Raw genomic sequence first — 12,519 nt, 5'->3', positions numbered from 1 at the left:
TGTAGTAATCATTAGTATTGGCGGGTTTGATAGAGTGTCTTACTTAAGGGGCGGTTTGTCAGGAGTTTGTTTATGTTGGACTTGAAGACGTCCAAGTTGTAGTCAGGTGGAAACAGGCAAGCGGCAGAGAGTTCCATTGGCGTGCAGTTCTAAGGTTCTAAGAAAGAAGCTTTGCTCTTTCTCGACTTTCTGTCACACAATGTTTAGATGGGCAACATTCAAATATCTACCGTCCTTAATTAGCAAACACTTTTAAACAGATACAATGACGAAATCTGTAGAAATACTAAGGAAAACCGTTGAATGTTGAGAGTAACGCATATAATCTATCGACAAAAACTGAAACTTCATAAACGGCTATGAATATAAAAGGCAAAAACACATCATATGGAATCATGAAAACTGAAACGATAAAATTGCAAGATTACGCCTCTGTTTTTTTGTGATTGATTGTCTCCATAAATCTGGCACCATACCAAAATGAGAAAGGTCAAGGTAAATAAAAGACCAAACAGAGAAAGTACTAAATAGAACTCCCTAAGTTGAATGTAAAGAAACCTGGGTCATTGGGAAGACGTGCCACCAAAATCTTAGTGAAGATCAATGGGCGCTGTCAAGGAAAAATCAATTGATTGCGGCTGTTGCGATAACGGAAATTATTTTGCGAAAGTTTATGAAAAGGAAGATAATCCTGAAAATCTCAGGAAACTTGTGGTCACTCAGACCTCAGATAAAACTACAAGATGGTCTCAAAGAATTCTATTTGAAGATGACTTGTGTGACAACTCGGAGTTATCAATAATAATAATAATAATAATAATAATAATAATAATAATAATAATAATAATAGAAACGTAAGTCACTATGACACGCTAAATCAGATTGACAAGGCAATATCTTTTCCAATTTGCAAAAAGCACGGCTGTTAGGAACGGCTAAAATGTTAAAGTACGGTTTATACGTCTCAAGTCACAGAGGGTGATATGATGTCTAACGTGGGAAAGAAATATAAAACACCCACACAGACATATATATATATATATATATATATATATATATATATATATATATATATATATATGTATGTGTGTGTGTGCCTGTGTGTGTATGTTTATGGGTGTGTGTGTTAAGCTAACTATGAAATTAAAATAATAATAATAATAATAATAATAATAATAATAATGAAAATAACACCACTAATAATGATAATAACGTAACTAATAATAATAATAATAATAATAATAATAATAATAATAATAATAATAATAATAATAATAATAAAGGCCCTAACACAGAAATCAATAACATAGTTATGCAGAGATATCGGAAATCATCGTTCGTTTTTCCTCTAGATAATTTTCCCTCACGATCCGATTCTCAAGGGGCGTTAAGCCAGGCTTAAATATAATAATGGCGCTCTCTACTTATTTGTAAAGTAATTTCAGAACAGTCTGACAGTTCATCCCCAGGAATCGAAATTCGTTGCCCAGATAAGAAAAATGAATTTGCAATGAGAATGTACACCTTATTAGTTATTCAACTCATACACGCCAGTTTGCAAAGCTAATGCTCTTGTTTTTTCTGTCTCCAGGTCTACGTGAGTGGATATATCCATTACACCAACGAACTACTGAATCAGCTTTGTAAAGTTCCAAACATAGTCTGGCAATGATATAGTTATATTTATATCTTCTACTGCTTGTTTACACAACAACTAAAATATAAATATGTATATACTTCAGGAGACTATATTAACAGCATTCAGTTTGACTCAGTTGGATATATGCAACTCTGTGGTACAATAAAATAGAACACATAGAGATATGTTGAACTACATGGTTAAATGCAATCAATAAATATACAGTTATACAAGTACATGCACCCATATGTACATTACGACATGTATATATATATATATATATATATATATATATATATATATATATATATATATATATAACGATTTTATGGGTACATAATTTTATAATACTTTTAAAGAACACCGAACGTAGTGTCATAATTAATTGCTGACGGTTTAAGTTTTTTTTTTTTTATCGTTTAAACATAAACCATTAGGAAGAAACTTCCGAAAACACCAAAATACACTTCTAAAGTATATTTTACCTAAACAAATTAGATAAAGAGGATAAATAAGGTGTTTGCAGAAAAAAAACTATCGAGGCGTCTTTCAGTCAACCATTTTTAAGATTAACGTCGACAGCGTGGGGGCATCGTTTAAAAACGTGGCCAAAAGACCATAAATTAATAGCGACGATAAAAAAATGTATAGGGAATAGGAGAAAAAAAAAGAGAAAAAATCTCAGCGAATACCCATGAGTTCTAAATTATGGGTATACTCTCTTTGCTTACACATTGATCGTTGGCGCAAATTAATGTATACAGCCTCGAGAATTTGTAAGCGAATTCTCGAGCGCGCTCTTTGTAAAACCGAAAAAGTTTCATCCGTGTAACCGTCAGTACAAATTTGGCACGGTGCAAAATGTTCAGCAGTAGCCGACCTATGAGTTGGTAAACGCCCGGATGATGGCTTTTTTGTGCCTACCTATCAAAGGGGGGCCATCTTGGGAAAGTCTAACCTCTAAGCGTTGAATAGTATGACCCACGTAGTCACCTTTACACTGCCTGTTAAATGGATAAAAACCGTATTATATTGAGTGGTGGGGATACATCCTTTCGGAAAGAGGGCAAAGCATTTCTCGTCTCAAACACTGTTCGGAACTTCATTTCAAAATATAAACATGAAACGGCTATATCAATTTTATGCGAAAACTCCTGGCTTTTGACATCAATCAAAGGGAGTTTCACATATATGCCACATTTTTGAGGGCCCACAAACGTTCTACCTTTAAACGTCAAATTCTATCCCTCACACATTTTTGAATTACGTGTATATACATACCTATATATATATATATATATATATATATATATATATATATATATATATATATATATATATGTGTGTGTGTGTGTGTGTGCGTGTGTGTGTGTGTGTGTGTGAAGTAAATATATGTATTCTGCAAAATGTAAAATGTAAATGTGTATATGATAGATATTTTACGTATTTTATAAGACTTGTTAGGGCGCGATTCGCTTTGTTCTGATAACCTATAGCTAAGGTTAATATTAATATTGAGTTGGCTGGAAATTAGCTATATAATAAGACAGTCTATGTTATTCTCTTCATTTTATTTATGCGTGAAATAACAAATATACAGTATTTTTACAATTTTTAGCATTTTCTTTACTTTAATATAATAATTTAAATTAGATGGATGACGCAGTTTATAGATAAACATAAATTTATATAAGATTTACTTGATTATTAAAATTATGGTATTTAATAAGTGGTTACCTTTTATCATATTGGGCTAACGAGAAATGAAAATTTAGTTTACCATTCATACATATGCAGTTAACGAATACGGCTTTTTTATTATTATTATTATTATTATTATTATTATTATTATTATTATTATTATTATACATATATGTATATATATATATATATATATATATATATATATTCATGTTCCTGCCTGTTTGTTTGTTTGTGAACAATTTGATTAATATATACTAAAAGTCTGCTACTTTACTCATTTATTTATTTCTCTATATAGTATGAGTCTTCCAAAATATAGAAATTAATATAAATCATATTGCATTGAGAAAAATCGATTTGACTCAGTAACGGTACGTTAGTCAATGTGCCTAACGAGGAAATTGTTTTAAATTTTCAATGTTTTAACGAGAGAATTGTTGTAAGTGTTCTATTTTAATTGTTATTTACTTAAATTTAAATAACAATTTAGTTGATAATATATTTAATTTAATTTATTTTAAATTATTTTCTACATCGAATTATTTTAAAGGCGTAAAGTTATTGCCCCTAGAAACTTTGAAATATAAGAATAAACTCTTCACCAAATAAAATAATTTGGTAATTTCAATAAGTTTCTAGCTTGAAAAAATAATTCCGTGTAGACAGAAACATGTTTTTTTTGTATTTTTTTTTAAATTTCAAACGAAGAAAAAAAACCCTTACGAATAAAACATTTGTTTGTGTTTAATATCCTTGAAACGGCTACAGAGGGCATTCGATCGCTTCAAATTCACACTTCAGCCACACTTGTAGCCACAAAAAAGCTCCCCAACTTAAAAATAAAGCAAATGAAACATCGACCATCCCCCTAAAGGAAAGCAAATCGAAAATTGGCTTTATTGAGGAAAAAAAACAGTAAAAAATTTGTTACTCACTTTTCTACCCATCTGCTAGCTGCAGTATTCCCTAAGCATAAAGAATTGTGTACCGATGTCTCAGCCAAACAATAGCTACACTTTTGACTTCCAACGACACTTTAAAACTTAGTGACTTTTTGGAAAGATTTTAAGGAACCAAAGATGTGAGAATCTGAAAGGGCAACGTCTGCAGCGTTTAGACTGCTATCTGAGGATTGGCGTTGACACGATGCAAAATTACTTCTTTTCTAACGTATAACCCTTGAGTCTAATCTTTCTGTCTTTCTTGACCTGCCTATCAATTGCTAGTAGTTGGAAATGTACATAGTTCTTCTTTGCTCAATATATGAAATGATTATTGAGGCGTACATACCCCCCTCATGGAAAAAGACGCGAGAATCACATTCTCGGTAGAAAGCTAGGACTTGACCTTCTTACTGGAGAGCTTTATGCTTACTCTCACTGGACTGCTGATTGGATTAAGGCTCATTGTGCCGAACCGATATTTTGTCAAATGTGTCCACCATCTTCAGGAACACATCATTTTCTTCACAGGGGAATGGACACTGCTGGGACAACTTGACCCAACTTCGGTTGGACCCTACACTAAGAATCATTTGCATACACTGGCTGGTGACTTTCTTCGTATTCAAGTTAAGCATAGACAGTTTTGTGCCGAAAAACAAATTCACAACATTAGCAATATCATTCACTGTTCTGTCAGGCTAAATTATTTCAGTTACTGATTCGATCCTCTCAGGAAACCATACTTCGCTAGAGATTCTGTGTTTGTCTTCATACTCAGCGCTATTCCGTCTTTTTTTAAAGAATCTAACTTACTTGTAGATATTTGATCAGCTGAAACATACAGCACAATACACAGTTGACTTTCAACTGGTTTGAAGCTTTCAGCAAACAAAAACTTGATAAATGACTGCTGTTCCATCCTGGAACATTCTTCCTAGTCAGCCATCTTTCTTAATCGCCAAACCTCTTAAAATTATTTTCTTGAATTTTCCAAAAAAATTAAATCCATGTGAAAAATAAGTTAAACGCAAAACAAAAAAATAAATAATAAACTTCAATATGTATATATTAATAAGAAATAAATAAGATACTTTCTTGAATGACCTCTACATTTTGTCATGACGATTTGTAACCATAGATGCCCCAATCCCACATTAGCACCATTACTATAGTCAGTGGCTGCGATTAACATCTTCTTTTGCCAAGATTACATGTAAGTACTGAATGAAAAAGAGGGTAAGTTTATATTAAAACGCGAGTGTGTAACCTAATTAGTTCATTGTTATTATTTCTGACAATGAATATACTCAAATAAATTGTCCAGTATCTTTCAGGATATAAATGAAAACATGTTTCAACAAATACATTTTTAATGTTATCTCTCTAAGAATTTTTCTCAATTTCCTGAATTAGAGGCTAATAGCATTGAACATTTGTATACAGATATTTAGATAGATATATGCATAAGGATATAGCTATATATATATATATATATATATATATATATATATATATATATACATATATATATAATTATATACAAGTATATACAATATATTATATACAAGCTATATATATATATATATATATATACATATATATATAATTATATACACGTATATATGTATATATATATATACATATGTTTTTATAGATGCACATATATCAATATATATATATATATATGAACAGATAAAACTCTCTCGATATATATGCGTGTATATATATATATATATATATATATATATATATATATATATATATATATAAAGAGAGGGAAACACACACCCACACACACACATATATATATATACACATATATATATATATATACATATATATATATATATATATATAAAGAGAGAGAGAAGAGAGAGAGATATTCGCTGTATATACACGGGGGGTTATGAAAAAATTGCCGGGTGGAGTAATTAGTTACATACTATTTAGGTATATTAAATATCATAAGTTAACCCTATTTTGAATTATTTCAGCGTACCTTTCTCTTTCTTTCTCTCTCTCTGTATCTCTCTTTTTCTCTCTCTCTCTCTCTCTCTCTATATATATATATATATATATATATATATATATATATATATATATATATACATACAGAGGTACTGTGACTAAAGCTTCTTTCAGGACTGCCAACAACCACTGTAAAAAGCTAATAAATTACCCGAGCTAGTTGTACGATCAGTCCGTCAAGTCCAAAGTGACTGAGCAGTGAATTAGTTCCAACCAGTTTTGCAAATAGCAAACAAATTCCGGTACGGAAACGTGTGCTCTAACCCAACCAACATCAATGAACCTGAGTTAGCTGGTCACCATCAGACAAAGCTAATCTCTTTGACAAGAACTTTGCAGCTAATTCTGCCCCTTGTGACAGGACCGCCAACCACTAATATTTCCTTTCAGAAAACCCGCTATGTGATATACAAATATTTCTACGTGATGTTACCACACTAACAAAAAACCTTGATTCCAGTAAAGCAACTGGCCTTCACAGCATTTTAATTACAGTGCTAAAATACTGCAACCAGAACAAGCGCTCACACTTACAAAGCTGTTTAAGCGTTATCTTAAGGAGATTTGCTACACGTCACCCTGGGAAATCTCATCAGTATGCCCTGTATTTAAGAATTACAGTGATCGGCCACCTCCTTGTCAGTACAGTCCAATGAGTCTCCTGTGCGCCATGAGTAAGTTACTGGGATCTGTGTTAAATAGAGAAATAGTCAATCATCTCAGCAAAAATAACGTTTTTAGTGACATGCAATATGGTTTCCGTTATGCTAGATCTACGGCAGATGTGATTGCAGTTATATCTCATAGCATTAGCGTATCTATCGACGGATTCTTCTTTTCTAGTGCAATTGCCATTGACATATCAAAGGCCTTTAATAGGGAGTGGCATAAAAGTTTACTTCACTGGAAATGGCTTCTAAATTATTAAATGATTTCTCTCTGATAACGTCATGAGAAGAGTGATTGATAGGCAGAAATCAGAAGCTTATATTTTTTTTATGCTGGAGTCCCTAAGGAGTCCATCTTGGGCCCAACTCTCTTCCTAATCAACATCAATGATCTTCCAGATCACATCCTTACATCATTGGTAGACATTTATTTATTTATATAACGATATATGGTAGCACTTCAAAGACCGAAAACGACGAAGATCTCTGAATCTCTCTCCCCTCATTTTGAGCACGTGGTAAAATAGGGAAAGAGGTAGATTGTTACTTTCAATGAAGCTCAAACCAAGCTTTTATCTTTACATCATTAACGCTCTGATACACATCCGGCATCAACTGAAATGAATGGTTCTTGTCTTGGGGAGGCGTCATGTTTTGACAAGTTTCTGGGCTTCGTCGGAAATGAAAAACATACATCAAATCCGTTGCCAAGGTCGGTGGAAAAATTGTGGGATAATTCTATCGATCCAGTATATGATGTAATTCTTCCCCTATAGAAGAGCCAGGTGAGTCCAAGCATGGAGTACTGTTGCCACCTCTGGACAGGAGCTGCAGGAAAGGACATGCCCTGCCTTGATAGAGTTCAAAATAGACCTTCTAGCCTAGCAGAGGATTCCCTTATCTTTTCCCTGCAACCTATATCTCAGAGAAGAGATGTTGCGAACCTGTCTCTGCTTTAGCGTTATTGGCATTGCAAGTGCTTGTCTGAGCTCCAACATATGGTTCCCCCCTACCTAAACTTCCCCGAGAAACACTCGTCTAGCTGAAAACACTATTAATAATTTTCCCCACTCTTTATCTGTGCCTTAACCTAAGCGTATCTCCCATGAACAAATTTCCTTTCTTCTGTTTTCCATTTGCTTGCTTTTCAGCTAGTACAATATAGTTGTTTTCAAGTTCAACATAAACAAATTCTTGATAGTCCGTTCCACTTAAGTTAACAAAGTTACCAAATTTACATTACTAACGATTACTATACTGCCCAATCGGCTACTGTACACTCTATGATATACTTGAGTGGACTTTGTGCCTTGATAAGTGGTGATGCATTTGTAATATATATATATATATATATATACATATACATATATATATATATATATATATATATATATATATGAAGAGAGAGAGAGAATAAAAAATGAAAAATATAAAATATAGTACACTTAAAACAACATCGCTTGATATCTCTTTTCTGCGCAATATCATCATCGTATTTATCGCTTCGTAATATAGATAATAGAACCATAGAAAGAATGTTGCCTTGTATATAGAAGACCGATGTATAATATGAAATAATCTAAGTTAAAATGGAATTAAATTGTTTTTATTATATTATATTATTTTCTTTATTTTTAAGACATTTTACAATATTTTTCTGATTCCAATTTCCTCATTTTCAGATTGTTTAATTTTTTTATCTACCTAAGAAATATTGTTCTATTTTTCGGCAACTTTACATTTTTTTTTCCTTATCCATCATAGTCTTTTTTCATTTTCTCTTCTATATTCTTTAATTGTCTTTCAACTTTTATTGTTGAATTCTCATTAATGATTCTCATTTTCTCATTTGTAATAGTCTCAGTACTCTCTCCCTATATATATATATATATATATATATATATATATATATATATATATATATGTGTGTGTGTATTAATATATATATATATATTAATATATATATACACACACGTATATATATGTATTAATATATATAGATACATATTAATATATATATATACACACACACACACATATATATATATATATATATATATATATATATATATTCTACTATCCTGTGCAATATTAACATGCTGTGCTTATTTGACATTACTATTATACATATAATCATATTCCTTCATTTTCATTTGATATCAAAATATCATTATTCCATTTTTCTCTCAAATTTCATTTTATTATTCTGGACGTTTGCTTTTCTTGATGAGAAGCATTCAGATTCGATAGTCTATATCTTTAACATTTTGTGCTAATTTTGTCCTTCATTTTCCTTAATATTCTGATGATAAAATAAACTCATGTATAACTTTTTTCCTCATCTTTCATTTTATGATATTTTGTTACTCGTCATACTTGTGTTGGTTTTTCTTATCTTGAGAAGTGTTGCTTCATTGAGAATTTACTCTCTGACAACTTAATTATATATATATATATATATATATATATATATATATATATATATATATATATATATATACATATATGTGGGGGTTTATATTTAAATGAATTACTACTACATCCCTTATAAACATGTTACTTGGGGAGCTAATTTATCATCGGAAAATAACACTTTTTTTTGTTTTGAGTTGCTTTTTATCAGCATCGCCATTATTTATATGTAATATATTCAAATATTGGTGATGTCACTTCTGTTAGATTACAGTATAATGAAAAACATGTTTTCTTTTTACAAGTTACTCTTTAAAAATCTATTTAGAATTATTCCTAATTTTGAAGGAGATAGATATTCGAAAACAAATTACTTTAGACTGAATTTTCCGACGTTTAGCTTATAATAGCTATATAAAATAAACATTCAATAAAAAAATATACCGCTTTCATATTATTACAAACGAAAATATCAATTTGTCTATAAAATCTCATTGTTATATTAGCTAAAATATTACGTAGGATTTATATTCATAATCTCACAGTTTATTTGCTAAATGTGTTGGCTAAATAGATTAGATGAGGTATTGTAAGCGAATGCTCGAAGACGATTTATCGATATAGTTGATACTAACTTATGTCTCTATTGGTTTGGAATAGGCAATTGCAATAATGAGGTAATTGCAATATAGTGTAGTTATTCCCTGTAGTCTCCGAGGAAAGTGACCTTTATAAATACTTCTAAATTGCTTACAGCCATTAATAAATGAAGCAGACATGAATTTTAAGATGCATTAAAGGTTAATTTCGCTATGGAAAAGCGATCGAGTTTCTGATTATTTTTTTAGTGTTTACAGTTTTTAATGTTGTATTTGAAGCTGGGGGATAGTCTTAATGTAGCTGTTACGAGAATGAAACATTAGGAACAGAAAATATATTATTTAGAAAACAATGAAAGAAACAAATGTCCTCGCTATTATTGATTTTTGCACCTCGCCAAAAACTACTGTATTGGCTCGACTTCCTTACTGTAGTAATTTTAACACAAGGTTAAACGTAACTTCAAGAAACCTATTAGTGACGTGACTCCAACAATAGAAATGAAACAAATAAAAAAAGTTTTAAAATTCCCATCCTCATTAAAATCTCATGATTAACAAATAAACAAGAATTTACAAAGCATCACACAGCAAATTTGAAGTTTGTGTAATTAATTTTGTCAATTTTAATTAAAAGTAACATTTTTCTTAATAATACATATATCAAATAAGCATTTACAAGTAAATTGCATCCATAATGTAAAATGAATTACTACAAAAGCCATAACGTAATATCATTAAATGAGTATCGGATGTCCATCTCAGTGACACAGTCGATATTTTTTTGTAAATTAGCATTTCATCCCGGTTTTGCCTGGGTGTTTGGAGGTGTATGTTGAGCAAAAAAAAAGGGGAAAAAAGAGAAAACACTGGTAGTAGGAAGGCAGGCTCGAACCCGTACTTCAAAGGAGGAAAGCAACGGGGGAAAAAAACCTTACGTCTTACTGATATGATCACTGCCAAACCGGAAATGACTTATGTTTATATTAAGGGTAGACAATCGGAAGAAGAGGATGACTTTAAAAAAAAATCGGCGAAAAACCGACCCCGCTGTAGAAAAGTGCCCAGTTGAAGGTGAAGATGGTAATGTGTTTAGCCAATTTTTCGATATTTGTCATCTAAAAGATCGAAATTCAAAACGATACTGACCTTGATAAAATCCGTCGCCTCTGTCGAAAGTTGTAGGCAGACATGCAAACATACATACATACATTTATAAATTGGTAACTAAACATTTTCGACCCAAACCGATTAAAATGCTTGCCCTCTCTCTGAATACCCTTTATGCTAAATTTCAAATGTTTAGACCAGGAATTGTCTGAGTAATTTAATAGAGACTGCAGAGGCCATTTTTTTTTACTTTTTACTTTGATGCCTATTATGATCATTAACATTTATTGTTTTCTGCTCGAATTAAGTTATTAAGTTATATCCCTGTCCAGGGAACGTATATAAAAAATGTCAATTTTTACACCTAAAATTGGCGGACCAGTTTGGTAAAGTTCTCAAATGTCAAATCGTTGAACTTTTCCCCCTTAACAACGCATTTCTCTCCGGTAACTGATTCCATAGTTTTCTCCAAATCTCAGTACCCGGTATATCAAATTTCGAGTCGGTAGACTTAAAATTGACAAAGTTATTGCGCAGGGAAATGTACACACACACACACACACGCAGACACACAGATACAGAGATACACAGATACGTTCACTTTTATCAATATACTAGCATTTCAGCTCTCGGGTATTTGGAGGTGTATATTGAGAAGCAGTCATTTTTTTTTTTTACACTGACCCCTACTATGATCCCTTAAAATGTATGCTTTTTGGCTCAAATCAAGTTATTGAGTTAGATCCATGTCCAAGGAATCTATATCAAAGATTTCAATGTTTATACCCAAAATTGGCGGAGGAGTTTGCGTAGGGTTCTCAAAGGTTCAATCGTTGAACTTTGACGCCTTAACAGCTTAATTTCTGGCCGAAAACCGATCACAAAGATTTTCCTAAATCTCAGTATCTGGTATATTAAATTTGCAGTCTGTGGAATTAAAATTGACAGAGTTATTGCGTTGGGAAATGTACACAGAATGACAGACAGATAAACACACAGATACACAGACACGTTCCCATATATAAATATACCAGCATGGGTGCCGGCGTTTCCCGGGTGTTTGGAGGTGTATGCTGAGCAAAAAAAAAAACAAAAACAAAAAAACAAACGCTCAACTTTTTTTTTATTTGGCCCCTATTATGACCCCTTAACATTTATTGTTTTGGCCTCAAATAGAGTTATTAAGTTAGATCCATGCCCAAGGAACCTATATCTAAAATTTCAAGTGTTTTGACCCACAATTGTCGGAGGAGTTTGGTAGAGTTCTCAAAGGTACAATCGTTGACCTTTGACAGCTTAACAGGCAAATTTCTGGTCGAAAACGGATGACACAGATTTTCCCAAATCTCCGTAACTTGTATATCAAATTTCGAATCTATAGACTAAAACTTGAAAGAAATATTGTGTAGTGAAAT

This window comes from Euprymna scolopes, chromosome 27, assembly GCF_053919585.1.
Source record: "Euprymna scolopes isolate OS-2025 chromosome 27, ASM5391958v1, whole genome shotgun sequence".
NCBI lineage: Eukaryota > Metazoa > Mollusca > Cephalopoda > Sepiida > Sepiolidae > Euprymna > Euprymna scolopes.
Note: the sequence above shows the minus strand (reverse complement) of the source record.